Source organism: Mesoplodon bidens, assembly GCF_964165515.1.
Source record: "Mesoplodon bidens genome assembly, chromosome: 2".
NCBI lineage: Eukaryota > Metazoa > Chordata > Mammalia > Artiodactyla > Ziphiidae > Mesoplodon > Mesoplodon bidens.
The window spans coordinates 74,389,543-74,401,480 of record NC_138177.1 but is presented as its reverse complement, the minus strand read 5'-3'; the positions used below and the strand labels follow the sequence as shown (position 1 = coordinate 74,401,480).

Genomic DNA, 11,938 nt, shown 5'->3' with positions numbered 1-11,938 from the left:
CTCCCCGCAGGTGTCCTGAGGTTGCCTGAGCCCTGGGCCTGTGGGCTCTGGCCCCTCCAAGGCTGCTGTCCACCTCCGCCCTCTGCTGGGCAGGTCCCTGCTCAGCCTCGTACGCTGAGTTACCATATCCACGCGTGTGCATGTAGTTGGCGTCTATGCACGTGGGTTCGCAGCTCTGCTCGTGCATTTCCGGGCCCGGGACATTGGTGTCTGTTGCGTATTTGCGACTTTGAGTCTGTAGGGACATCTCTGTGTGACCTGTGTCTGTATCCTCTGCAAGAGTGTCTGGGATGGAGACTGTGTCTGGGTTATGGGGTGGCCTGTGAGGTTGGGCTTTGCACTCCAAGTGTGTGTGTCTGTGAGTGAGTATGTGAGTGTGCTCCTTCCCTCATTCAGCGGCTGGTGTCGTGGTGGTGGGAGGGGAGAGCCAGGAGTCCTGGGAAGCTGACCCTGTGGGCAGACATGCAGATGGGCCGGCGGGGGAGAGAGGGGGCGACCTCATTGTCCCCCGGGGAGCACAGTGCCCATGCCTGGGCCCCTGGCCTCGCCACTGTGCCCACGCCGCCCCCTCCCCGTTGCCAGGGCCCAGCTGAAAGAGGCCATCGATCACGGCGGCCCTGCTCCTCAGACTGCGAGGCCCTCCTCACCCCCCTCCCTGGCTGCCCCCAGGTCCCCCCAAACTAAAGTCCTGCCTCCTCACCCCTCGCCCAGGCTGAGAGGGGCTCAAAACTGAGGGGAGGTGGTGGGCCCCAGGAGGCCGCCGCGTCCAGGCCTCGCTGGCTGTCCCCGCAGGTCGCGCTGCAGGCTCTGAGCTGGCCTTCTCGTGGGAGCCGGGGGACGTGGTGGCCACGCGGGAGCGCCCACTGGTGCTGCCGTGCCGGGTGGAGGGTGAGCCGCCCGTGTCCATTTCCTGGCAGCGGAATGGGCTGGCCCTGGCCAACGACAGCAGTGCCACCTTGATGCCCGATGGCTCCCTGCATCTGGCCACGCTGCCTTCCCACTGGAGCCTCCCCTCCCGTGCCCACAAGTACCACTGCGTGGCCCAGAACCGCTTTGGGCGCCTGGTGAGCCAGTGGGCCCGGGTACAGCTGGCAAGTAAGTGACTGGGCTGCTCCTGTGTGGGCAGGGGGGACGAGAATGTGTAGGGGTACCCACAGATGGCATGCGCGGGGCACAGAATTGCCCAGGGTGGGCCTGGGCAGTGCCGACTTGGCCGTTAGACACAGTATGCACAGTGCCTAGGGCACCAGAAGAAAAAATGAATATAATAATGAATATATAATAATGCATTGTTATTTTATAGTGCTGGATTATATTTGTCTTGATACCAGTGCAAATGTAAAACAGAATTTTAAATGTTGTAGAGGAAGGCAAAGTGCTTATGGCCCAAAGAAATCACAGACGTGAGACTGCAGGGGTGCAAGCGAGGCGGTCAGCAGGGAGTGGCAGCCGTGGGCACAGAAGGGGAGCTGGGGCTCTGGGACAGAGTTGCTGGCAGTGGAGCCGGGGGCCAGCTCTCTATGCTCAGGTGGTCCCCGTGCCCTAGGTCTGTCGCGCTTCCATCAACATCCAGAGTCCTTCGAGGTTGAGCCGGGTGGAGTCGCCCGCTTCCAGTGCCTGATCCGGGGGAGTGCCGGAGCCTTCCGTTTCCTGGGAGCACAACGGCACGACCTTGAGTACTGCCAGCCACCGGTGAGCAGCAGCGAGAAGTGGTGGGGTGGCAGGCTATGGGCCACTGCACAGCCACGGACCCCCGACTCCTGCACCTTCAGGGTGACGCTGCTGCCTCGTGGCATCCTCCACATCACCAGCGTGAGCCGGGCTGACGTGGGCACCTACCGCTGCGTGGCACACCATGTGGCCAATACCCGCCACAGCCAGGATGCCTGGTTGACCCTGAAGGGTAAGCAAGGACCAGGAGAATCAGAGTGGGCACTGGGCAGAGAGGAGGGTATGGGAGCTGGCACCACTGGGAGTGGGTGTGGCTGATGATGTATGTGGCACAAATAGTTTTGAGCGCCGACTACGTATGAGGACTGTGCTGGGTGTGGGAACATAGCAGTAAGCAGGCGGAACGGGCTCGGTCCATCGCTGGCTTCCCAGAGTTGGCAACTGAGTAGAGAGGGAGGTGCTATGGGAACCCAGGGCAGGGGCCTCTAACCCAGCCTTGGGCTGTGGGCAAGGGCTGCTCAGGGCCTCAAGAGAAAGCTATACCAAGCTGGATGTTGAAGGGTGAGCGGAGAGAGGCAGTCCAAGGTCAGGAAGGTGCAGAGGGTGGCATTCCTGGCATTGCTTTGTGCAAAAGCACAAGGGTGAGGATAGCACAGTTCATGCAGACAGTTCCATGTTGCTGGACCACAGAATGGGCAGAATTCAGGGTAACAAAAAATTGATGTAGGAAAGGTAGGTGAGACCCATCATGAAAAGGAGTTTGGACTTGATCCAGAGAGCAGTGGGAGCCCTTTATGAGTTGAGTGTGGGCTCCTGTGTCTCGGCTGGGAGTGAATGCCTGCGTGCGCTCATGTTTGTGAGTGGTGGGCTTAGATGTAAATACACGTGTGTGTGTGTGTGCACATTTGCATGTTTCCTCCTTGGAGTGAGGATGAAAATAGCCTTGTACCTGAGATGAAACACCCAGAACGACCCCAAATTCAGGCCATGTGGGGGTGGGAGAGTTTTGTGCCCAAAGTGAGGGTCACAGCAGAGCCCCTGAAGAGTTGGCACCTAACAGGAAACAGAGGTAAGACTGACGCCACAGCCTGAAGCCGAGATGCCACCGGGGATGTGAAGGGAAGGCGTGCCTGAATCATCCACTAGGGGGCCCCATAGTATAGATAACAAGTGAACCTTGGGCAAGCATCAAGGCAAAATTTCACCAAAGGGTGCTTAGTTTTTAAACTGAAGACTGAAAGGGGAAGAGGGGGATCTGTTGTGTCTCTGCTCTGGAGCTGACTTAGAAACTGAAAGCAAAGGGTGGGGATCAGGGGCTCCTCCCTGAGAGCAGGGGGAAGCCCGGGTGAAGTTCCTCTGGCTTCCCACTTCCTGTTCCCATCAACCATCCGGGGCAGGAGGGCAGGGCGGGATGCCAGGCTTCCATGATGATCAGTACTCCCGGCCAAATGCCGGGCTACGGGCAGGCACGGGTTCTCCATCCTGCTGCATGTAGAGACGGAGAAATGAATGTCCAAGAGAGCTTCAGGCAGCTGAGAAGCAGCAGGTGCCTGCTGGGCGCAGGGGATCAACCAGTAACTGAGGGTTTGTGGGTTACCTATATTTTACCTATATTTTAAATATCAGGAAAGGAGCTGAGGTCAGTGTAGACTCTTCCCCAGGGACAGGAGCTGGGTACCGAAGCCCCAGCTATTCACTCCTAAAACACTTCCCTGGGGCAGGCCTTACCCTGGGCAGGCGCCAGGGACACAGAATTTCCCTGGCTTTCGAGGAGCTCACAGCGGCAAGAGGGGTATGCTGTCAGCTGTCCAGTGCTTCCAAGATCCAGGTTTGTGTTCCGCCTCTGCCAGTCCCTCTGATGTTGAACAAGCTACTTAACCTCTCTGACACTTGCTTTTCTCATCTGTAAACTTGGAGAAATAAAAGCACTGCCTTCACAGGCTTGTAGTGAGGATTAACGGGGACAGTGCATTTGGGGCTCACAGTATAATGCCTGGCACACGGAGAGGTTCAGCCAGGGATGTGTGAAGTGTCATTACATGGACCAGCTGTACATCACTGAACAGTCTGACCAGGTGGAACATGGCCTCCTTGGCCAAGGCCAGGACATTCCAAGACAGTCCACAGCCTGAACTAGAGCTTGTGGAAGGCAAACTGAGGAGTGCCTGGTACAAAGTAGACCCTCAGTATATGATGGTGGGATGAATGGACGAATGAACAGAGAATGGGTGAAATACTATTCTAGGCCTTGAGGCAGATTTGAAGATGTGGAAGACTTTATACCAGTCCTTGAGAAACTTTCATTTTAGAGACAAAATTTTGTTTGTTTGTTTGTGCGGTACGCGGGCCTCTCACTGTTGTGGCCTCTCCCGCTGCAGAGCACAGGCTCCGGACGCGCAGGCCCAGCGGCCATGGCTCACGGGACCAGCCGCTCCGCGGCATGTGGGATCCTCCCGGACCAGGGCACAAACCCATGTCCCCTGCATCGGCAGGGGGACTCTCAACCACTGCGCCACCAGGGAAGCCCCTAGAGACAAAATTTTGTATGAGAAGTTTTTGTTTTTGTTTTTTTGTTCCGTGCGGCTTGTGGGATCCTAGTTCCCCAACCAGGGATCAAATCCAGGCCCCCTGCAGTGGAAGCGCAGAGTCCCAAACATTGGACCACCAGGGAATTCCCGAGGAGTTCTTTTTTAAAATATTTATTTATTTATTTATTTATTTGGTTGCACCAGGTCTTAGTTGCAGCAGGCAGGCTCATTTGCGGCTAGTGGGCTCCTTTAGTTGTGGCATGCGAACTCTTGGTTGCGGCATGCATGTGGGATCCAGTTCCCTGACCAGGGATCGAACCCAGGCCTCCGGCATTGGGAGCGCAGAGTCTTAACCACAGCGCCACCAGGGAAATCTCCAGAGGGGTTCTTAATAAGGGACATTTATGAAAAGGTTAAAGATATGTTGCAAAGTCTCATAAAATACGAAGTGGTAAAGCAAGAATGGGGGTGACTGGATAAAGGAAAACAAAGGCCTGTTTCCCCTGTTGTTCACGGCTATTTGTTCCCAGTGTGGGAATAGCGCCTGGCATACGGCAGCCCCCCAGTGATGATTCGTTGAATAACCTAATAAAATGGGAGAGGGTGGCATAAAATGAAGACCCAAAGAGCAGTGTATTTCAAAAAACATCTGCATCCCTTCTAAGCAGTTGAGACACGCTGACTTCTCAGGGGGGCCCGGCTTTCTTTCTGAGGGAGGGGTCTCCTGCCAGTTTTGTGGGTAACTTAGGGAAGGGGACTACGCCCCTGGGTGTCCCCCCAGGGTACCCCCCTACCTGGCCACTTCATGTTCTGACACTGCTGCAGGCCCTCCAGGAGCACCCTGCAGCGGAGGCATGCTTACACCCTCTCCTCTTTCCGCCCCTCCAGTTTAACTTGGGGCCTGCTTAGTACACCAGAGCTGCTTAGCCCTGATACAGGCAGACCTCAGAAGTATTGCAGGTTCCGTGCCAGACCACAGCGAATATCACAATAAAGTGAGTCACATAAATTTTTTGGTTTCCCAGTTCATATAAGTATCATATTTACACTATACTGTATCCTGTTAAATAGCACTATGTCTAAATAAACAATGTACATAGCTCATTTAAAAAACAGTTGATTGCTGAAATTGCTAACCATCATCTGATAACGCAGGATTGCCACAGACCTTCAATTTGTAAAACAAACCAAAAAAACACAGTATCTGTGAGGTGCAATAAAATGAGGTATACCTGTACTTACTGCCATAGGACCTTGGGCAAGTAATTTTCTTTATCTGTAAACCAGGAGTAAAACAGCAGCTGCTCTGGGGTCTGGTCACTTGAGGACTAGACGGGTCCTCCGGGAGCAGCAGTTTGTCCTGGGCGCAGGGGAAGAGTGCTGCTGCCTGATCCCTCGATTTCCTATTTCCACTTCACAGTGGGATCCCCGTGGCTGCTGCAGGAGCCCGAGATTCTGTCTGGGCCTCAGAACCTGACGCTCACGGTGCACCAAACGGCAGTGCTGGAATGCATCGCCACAGGCCACCCACGGCCACTGGTCTCCTGGAGCTGCCTGGGTGTGAAGCCGCCCCATCTCACCCTGCCTCCTGGAGCCCCCAGCGCTTTGCGCTTTCGCAGCTGTGACCCCTCGTCTCCCTGTAGATGGCCGCTCCATCGGCGTAGAGGGCATCCAAGTCCTGGGCACCGGGAACCTCATGATCTCTGATGTGTCGGTCCAGCACTCGGGCGTCTACGTCTGTGCGGCCAATTGGCCGGGAACCCGGGTCCGACGCACAGCACGGGGCGTCCTGCTCGTGCAGGGTGAGCCCCAAGGGCCGGCCAGGGAGGGTCCTGGTGTGCCCCATCCCCCCATGGGAACCTGAATGGGGAGAGGGGCAGGAGCAGGAGGAAGGTGAGAGGCCGGGCCTCATGGCGCCCTCCACCTGCCATTGCCTGCCCAGCTCCGCCCGAGTTTGTCCAGTGGCCACAATCCTTATCCAGGCCTCCAGGCAGCAGCGCTGTCTTCACCTGCATGGCCCAGGGTGTCCCCGAGCCCCGGCTGGCCTGGTTGAAGAATGGGAAGGGACTGAGTCCTGGAGATAACATTCGGCTAACCCACAACAACAGGTACCTGAGGTACCCCCGTCCCGCCCCCTCCACCCTGCCTGACCGCCGATGTATCCTCACCTGCCCCAGGCGTCCAGCCCCACCTCCTCATAACACTCTCTACCACCCACACAAACCCCCTGCATCCACCCCCACCCACGGGAGGCTCTGCCCTGCCTGCTCCATACAAGCAACGCCCACACACAGGTGGTGTGTCCTTCTGCTTCTGGGCAGGTCTGTGGGTCTCTCTCACCACCCAACCAGGGCAGGGGACTTGGCGGGAAGGAGCCCCCAGTGGCTACGTCTGTTTTCCCCTTAGCACACTGATGCTGGCGGGGATCTCAGCAGAGGACGAGGCCATCTACCAATGCGTGGCAGAGAACAGCGCGGGCTCCAACCAGGCCAGTGCCCGCCTGGCTGTGACAGGGGACCCAGAGCCACCCCCTACCCCCAGGGGTCTGCAGCCAATGGCTCTCTCCACCTCTGCCATTCGAGAGTCCTGGGAACCACCGCCCTCCAATGGGGACATCACTGGCTATGTGCTGCACCTCCGGCCCGTTGGAGGTGGGTGTGGGTGGGTAGACGGGAATCCCTGACCCCAGCCCACTTCTCCCCTGACTGGGGGTGTCCCTGGGCAAGTTCCTCTCACTCTTAGTGACCCCCAGACCTGTCTGGACACTGGCCGGGCCTCTGGACCTGTGGTCCTCTGGTACTTCCTTCTGCTCGTCAGTCCTTTTCTCATCCTGGCTCCGACTTCCGCAGCCCCCTTCCCTGCTCTTCTTGGAGACCTAGCTGAGGCTTTGTGCCCACTTTGTAGGGGTAGCGGATGTTTGTAGTGAGGGAGAGGGATGCTGGTTGCCAAGCTGCTCTGCTTCTCAGAGCCAGCTGGCCCGGAGCTCCAAGAGGCTGTGGGCAAAGGCACCTTTGAGCATGTCTTCTCCAGTCTGGAGCCTGACACGGTCTACTCTATCCACTTGCGGGCCTACTCAGCAGAGGGTGCCAGCCAGGACCCTGCCTCCATCCACGCTTCCACCATGGGCAGCAGTGAGTGACACCCTCTCCAGCCTTGTAGAGCCCCTGGCCTCAGGCAGACAGGGCTGCCAACCAGCTCATCTCGTTTCTCTGCAGCCCCTGCTGCCCTTGGCTTCTCCATCAAAGTGCTCAACGCCACCTCTGTTCAGGCCTCCTGGGAGCTGCCATCCCAGCTGGGGCCCCTCCAGGGCTTCAAACTCTTTCACTGCAAGCTGCCTGCTGCCCACTTTGAGGGGCCCCTGCTCCTGGCTACCACTGTCAGTTCCTTCCGCTACACAGATCTGGGTGAGGCCCTGAACCTTCTTGTGCCCCCTCTTCAGTGTGGTCTTGCCCCAGGCACTGGGCTTCCTGGCCCAGCCAGGCCTGTTCCCTTCACAATCTTCTGCTTCTTGCAGAGCCAGCCGCCCTCTATGAGATCAAGCTCCAGGCATTCAGTGGCAACGGGGATGGTAACAGCAGTGCCCGTGTTGTCTCTTTGCGTGAAGTGCTCCCTAGCCGACCCTGGTGAGTGGGGTCCAGTAGGAGGGTAGCAGGTCCGGGGTCAGAACAGGCTCTTCCCATAGGACCTACGGCTGTCAGTCTTCAAGGAGGAGGAGGGGCCTGAGCTTTGCCTCCATCCTGGTCCTCTGACAGATGGCACCGTGTCCAGAGTCCAAGGCTGGGTGCTTTTGCAGCCAGGATGAGAACAGCTCGCTGCCTGGGGTTGTGGTGGGCATCCCCGTGGCCTGGCTGCCCTCATCGTTTGCCTCCTTTGTCTCCTCCTGGGCTGGAGACATAGGTAAGGGCCAGGATGGCTATATGTGGAAAACTGCTAGGAAGACAGTCTGCACTATGGTGGCACAGGCCCAAAGAGCAAGAAAGGGCTTTTATCCCTGACTAATCCGTCTTACAAATGAGGACACTGAGGCAGAGAGGGAGGGCCAGTTCTTCTCACAGCTGTGTGGTATCAGAAGTGGGAGGTGGGCTGCAGGAAGCGGGGCAGAGAGCACGGGGGGTCCCGAGGCAGAGGGCAGGTGGCAGAAGTGGGCCAGAGCTAGATCCCTGCCATCCTGTGCACGAGGAAGGGGCCCAGCCTCTCCCTCTGTGGAGTATGGAACAGGATGAAAGGCTGGGACTGATGGATGCTAAGCCAGAGAGAAGCCCCCGACAGGTCAGGGTGCTGATCCTCCCTATCCGGGCAGCCTCTTCTGCACACAGGGGTCCTAAGAGTGCTGGGCAGTGCCTCAGACTGCTTCGGACAGAGCTGGGGGCTGCAGAGGCCAGGCTCTGAGTGGAGGAAAGCCAGGGGAGAAGACTGAACTCATCACCCAGGTGAGGGGGATTCAGGTGAGGGGGATTGGGAAGGAGAAAGTAGTGTGCTTTGAGGCTCTGGGGCCGAAGCCTGATCACCGCTTTCCCTCTCAGGTGACCATGGAGCAGCCGCCCTTAGCCTAGGGCCCTCCAAGTTGGCTCCCTCCCAGATGCCACTAACTCCGGCCCCACCAAAGAATCTACATCACGTTTCCCTGCCACCCCGGAGTCAAGAAAGAACCAAAGGTCCTTAAGCCCCTCTCTGGGAAGGGTCAGGTCTGACCATAGTGCGAGAGAACAGGTTGTGATTTCTGTTTCTCCCTTCTCCTCAAGAAATGGGGAAATCTGTATCTTCCCCAACACACCAAATAACCTCAAACTAAACCATGTCAGGTGGGAGTTCTTCTCCAACCCATTAGTCCTCCCTCATAACCCCATCGAATATATCCTCTTGATCCAAATGTGAACTACCCAAAGATATATAGCTTTAAAGCGCCCCCCCCCCGCACCAGGAGGGGACTCAGGGCAAGGGGCTCTGTCAGCAACTCCATCTTCCAACCTGAACCCCCCCCCGCCCCCGTCTGAAATCTGTTTGTCTCCTCATGCCTAAGCTGGAGTCTGACCAGGGACAGGCAACCTGCATTCCTAGTGGTCTAAATAGGCAGGTAGGCAAAGGGGCTGCCAAGTTCCGTGCCCCCTTGTCCCAACATCAGAAGAGTTCTGAACATCTAAGCTCACACACGCTGCTTCTCTGAGCAACCAAATGCCCATCTCCCCCTTTCCAGATCCAAAGCATTGACCCCTTTTTGGGAGGTATGCCTCCTCATTTTTCTATTTTTGAAAGGAGGTATTAGTTTGCGTTGAGGTTCTGGTGGCCTTGAATCCCTTGTAGAATGAGCACAGACGCTGTGGAGCACCCCACACATCTATTCCCCTCAATTCTAGGTGTCCAAAGACCACCTCTTTCCCACTCCTCCCTCTGACCTATGGCCCTTCTGGCCCCCTTGTCCCTCTTCGTCCAGCTCTACCACAAACCTAAAACCAAACCCCAGGCTCTCCCTCAATCTGCCTCCCTCCAAGGCTGCCCAGTATTGTGCCAAGAAGGGGGTAGGGTCTTGGAGGAAGGAAAACCCAGGTCTTAGGGGGACCCCAAACACTGTCTCCTCTGTGCTCTTGTAGGGTGATGCTCATACCAGTGACAAGACCTCCAGCAAGGCTGGGCCTTGCCCCTCCCCAACTGCACAAGGGGCATAAGCAGCTTTAACTAATACGTGTGGCAGGGGACCAAGAGGTTAAGAACCCCAAACTTCAGGTCCCTGAGGAAGTAACATCCTCTCCTCTGGGTGGGCCTGGTCTAAGAGCTTTGTTGGAAATAAAACAAAATGGAAAAAATAAATTAGGATCTGGTTAATGTTCTGGATTGAAAGGAAAACTTGGGGAAGTGGGGGTGATGACATGGTAAGACAGAGTGGTTCCAGATCTTTCAGGGGATGTTGCACTGAGGCTGAGGAACTACATATTCTGCAGTTTGCTAAGGAAAGAACAGTGTGAGCTGTTTTAAGGTCCCCACCTGGAGAAGCCAGCATGCTACAAAGGATTGTTACTGGAGTCTAGAGCAGTGTGATGAGAAGGGCCAAGGACAGCTAGGGTACACCTCTCCTTAGGACAGGATGGAGATCCAGCCTCTGGGTTAAATGCAGCCTCCTTACGGATACCTTGAGACCTTACGTCATCACGTAATTTAAGTGGGGTCAGTGGCTTCCAGAACACTGGATCTACATAAAGGTGAGGGGAAGAAGAATACAGAAGTAAGTAAGGGCTTTAAATAATCAACACAATTGAAGAAAAGGGCACAAACTAAAGGTACCCCCATTGACTGGAGGGAGTGTAAGTCATAGCTAATCTCCAGATTGCCCCTAAAATTCTCCCACCAAACTGCCCCCCCGCACCCCCATGACTAAAGCACAAGCCACAGGAAAGTTTAGAAACCATTCCTTTCTTTATTAAACATAGCTTGCAAGTGATAAATATTACAAAGTTTTTTTTCTTTTAATCCTTTCTCCAAAAATTAGCTTATTATTTGAATCTGTCACTGCGGAAATGCTCAGCAGCATCTGAAACAGATGGGAGTGTATTTGCCTTTTTGAAAACCAGTTTCTATTGGTCTTAGTTTTTTCATTTTAATTCCCAAACACAATGCAGAAAATTAGAGTTTGTTTTTTGTTTTTTTGTTTTTTTTTAAAAAAAGGAAACTTAAAGAGTTGTGCAAAAGGGTCTTGTTCCCCTCCCACCCACCCCATTCAGAGAAGACCATTCCCCATCCCACCTCCCTGCTCCCCACCCCACCACCAATCTATCCTTCCACCTTCACCAGGGCTTCACCCACCATCCTATACTCTCTCCAGGCTTTACCAGCCAAGACCTAGATAGAGTGTGGGAGTACTCAGCCCAGGCTGTGGGGAAATTGGGCCCCTGAAGGAGACAGCTGTTCAGACAGCTGCCTTTAGGGGGTTCAGATGAGATCTGAGGGAAGGAGACAAGATGTAGACTATATCTGAGCTCTCCTACCAAGAAGTGAGCAAAGTTCTGCATCCTGTAGCTCACAAAGGGTGTGAGTGACCACCAACCTGGGGTATTCAATGGTCAACCACCCTTGAGGGCAGCTGCTTGTGAGGTGGGGCTTGCAGCCTGGTCCCTGCCCTTAGATGACTAGAGACATGAGGGCAAAGATGTCACAGGTTTAACTGATGTCCTAAACATCTCTGCTGCCTTTCCTAAACCAAAAGGAACAGGAGGGGCCTGGCAGCTCTCCAAGGGTACTGTCACACATTTACCCACTTCAACACTAGTCACTGTGGTTTCCTCCATGGGTTTTCAGCCCAACACTTTCCTCACCTCAAGTTGTTTTGTAGGTGGGGAAGGAAGCATTTTAAACTTGGTGGCCAGATGATCTCCCCCCGTCTGCCATCACTTCACAAATAAGAAAACTGAGACCCAGAAAATTAACTCTACCAAAGGTCACATAGCAAGTTAGTAGGAAAGCTTGGGACTAAACCCCAGGTCTCCAGACTGTGCCACCACCCACCTCCCTTTGTGTTGTGGTTCTCTTTACTCTCCACAGTCCGGACTAAGAGCCTTAGCTTTTGCAGTAACCCAGCCTCACCCCAATTCACAAAGATGGATATGGCTCTCCCTAGGGGAGACTTTCTTAGGATGACTTGTTAAAATCATTTCTATCATCCCATGACAATCCACCCTCAAAGGCCCATGAAACTAGGTTCTTTTTGGGGGTTGGAGGAAATCCCTTGCATAAGAAAGCTTGACACTGAA

The 11,938-nt window shown here is 55.1% G+C and overlaps 1 pseudogene across 1 annotated transcript; it reads left to right on the top strand.

The window, feature by feature from the left end:
- Positions 1-462: 462 nt before the first annotated feature.
- Positions 463-9,961, top strand: LOC308629893 (immunoglobulin superfamily DCC subclass member 3-like; annotated as a pseudogene). The gene is made up of 13 exons (XR_014017861.1): positions 463-631; positions 793-1,095; positions 1,547-1,692; positions 1,773-1,903; positions 5,620-5,757; positions 5,843-6,001; positions 6,142-6,307; positions 6,606-6,850; positions 7,166-7,330; positions 7,415-7,603; positions 7,714-7,822; positions 7,968-8,629; positions 8,723-9,961. The product of XR_014017861.1 is annotated as an immunoglobulin superfamily DCC subclass member 3-like (transcript).
- Positions 9,962-11,938: the final 1,977 nt, after the last annotated feature.